Source organism: Dreissena polymorpha, chromosome 8 (genome assembly GCF_020536995.1).
Source record: "Dreissena polymorpha isolate Duluth1 chromosome 8, UMN_Dpol_1.0, whole genome shotgun sequence".
Lineage (NCBI taxonomy): Eukaryota > Metazoa > Mollusca > Bivalvia > Myida > Dreissenidae > Dreissena > Dreissena polymorpha.
This window is the reverse complement of record NC_068362.1, coordinates 65965262-65967673: the sequence shown is the minus strand read 5'-3', so window position 1 is coordinate 65967673 and position 2412 is coordinate 65965262.

The window sequence follows — 2412 nt, the reverse complement described above, 5'->3', positions numbered from 1 at the left end:
ATTGTGTACTATGTCGATATTGAGGTTATTCTGATCAATCCGAAATATGATTTGTGCTGGACACACCAAGATCCCACAAAACGACTTCAAACCATTAATGGGATTTTGTTGAGCTCAAAAGCCAAGAGAACAAAACTCGTAACGTTTGACCAAGAGTATTTTTGAGACAAAAAATGTATAAAGATGTTGAAATAACCAATTGCATGTGTAATATAATATCATATCATATCATGGATGATACCGACGCTTTTTGCACGAATGAAACAAGTATGTTTATGAACAACTATATCGATAGACTGAAAACTTTTGAGCATTGGTCGCCCCAAATACAGCCAAACAAATACCAGCTTGCTTCGTGCGGGTTGTACTACTTGGGACAACACGATCGTTGCAAATGTTTTCGTTGTGGCATTGTGTTGTATCATTGGAAATCCACAGACGATGCTTTCTTGGAACACCATAAACATTCACCGAATTGCCAGTTTTTGCGAATGGTGGGTCCAGGAACAAGACTATTGATAGACACATGAGTATGTTTCGTATGATCGTGTTGTAAATAAATATCATGAACCGTTCAATTCGATTTGTTCTTATTCTTGTAGTAACATATACTTATTCATGCAACTACCAAACGCAGAGTTGAAAAACAAGTACTATTGTGTGCACGAATGTTTGATTTCGCTATTGCGTTAGTTATTGATATAACCCAGTGTCGTATGTTTTCTCAAACTATATTATCCAACTCTAATCAAAGCAATACAAACAACTATGTATATGTAGTTTCAAACGATTTTATTCTGCAACAATCAATATTTCAAACATTTAATCTTTCGCAACAACAACGTACAACAGTTTACATAGTCCACTAGATCAGCCCACATAGTCCACTCGATCAGTCCATCACAGATGCAAAAGCCTCACTCCTCTGTTTTGGCCGTAACCCTGAATTCGCCACACCCATTCGCAGCGATCGTCGATCCGCGTACATGACACACAGCTGAGGGCCTCGCATCTACGGCAAAAGTTCACCATCGAAAAAAAAGTTTTTGCACCTATGACACACAATCACTAACGTAGTGTCATATACAGTTGCAGCATTTCGCCCATGCCCTTAATCCATCTGTTACAAGCTGCTTTGTTGTTTCCAGCTGACGACTCATTCTCACGATGCTTATTCTGCCTCTCTAACCATGCCTGGAAACTGCCACTTTTCTCCACACTTGACATCCATTGCTCGCAAGCTTTTCTGTTACTCATTATGCGTGTTGTTCGTTCAGTTTCAAAAATCGAAATGATTCTAACACGATCAATTCGCCCTTTTATAGTATGCCGTTATTCAACTCAACAGCATAAAAACTCGAGATTGCATGTCCCTTCCCCAACACATGAAATTTCACAAAGTCGACAAAAGCCCCAATTGTATGTAAACAAAGTGTTTTGATGTTTTCATCGACGAGTATTTTATCAACAGCCGAATTTGCGCAATATGCGGTGTCATTAGTGTCTAGAAAGATAGTTTTACTTCCTGCTTGACAAAAAGTTTGTAGTTTTACTTTGCTTTTGGAAAAATACAACGTCAAAGATATGAGTTCATCCGAACCTTCCGAAAAATGGGTGTGGTGTTCTATGTACAGTATCGATACATGTATGTGAGGCATTTTCAGGCTTTCTTTCTTGGATTGAGAGTTCAAGAAACGACGAATTCTGTCAAAACATGGATAATATGACATATAAGTACCACGAACATGTTTTTTTTTGTTTGTGATGGACAAAACCGTGGATTTTTTTTAATGTCAACACATCCCATATGTAACAAAGAAAGTTAAAATACATGATAGATATCTTGTGTGTGTAGTTTTTTGTTTCAAAAGTGTGAACACTGTAAACAAAATGTGTACTTCAATTCAGATTTTTGTGAAAACTTCGGATTATACAAAGTCAGTCAGTTTAACACTTGATATGTGTTGTTTTGTTTTATCTGCATCAGACCTTTTTGACTGTAGGTTATTTGTACACATCCAACTCTGCCATACTAAGTTGATTCTACAATGAATTAACACTCAGTATTTACTTGTTACCATGTGCTGCTAACACCGTGATGGAATATTTCATCTCAATCATAAGTTGAACAATTTCTGACCAGAATTTACATTTTAAATGATACTTTATGTGACAGAAAAACATATGCACTAATTTGTCAGCATATTTCTATTTAGCTTACTTTTGATATTTTTGACCATATAATGCAAATTATCCATTTCAATCTCATTCGCAAGCACATTTCATGTCCCAAACTAAAAAAAAATCTATAAGCACACCAAAATACAAATTTTGTTTTTACCAACATGTGAATTTTGGCCACAACAATCTTTCATTTCAGTTGACACAAATATGTGTATCAACAGCAAACAA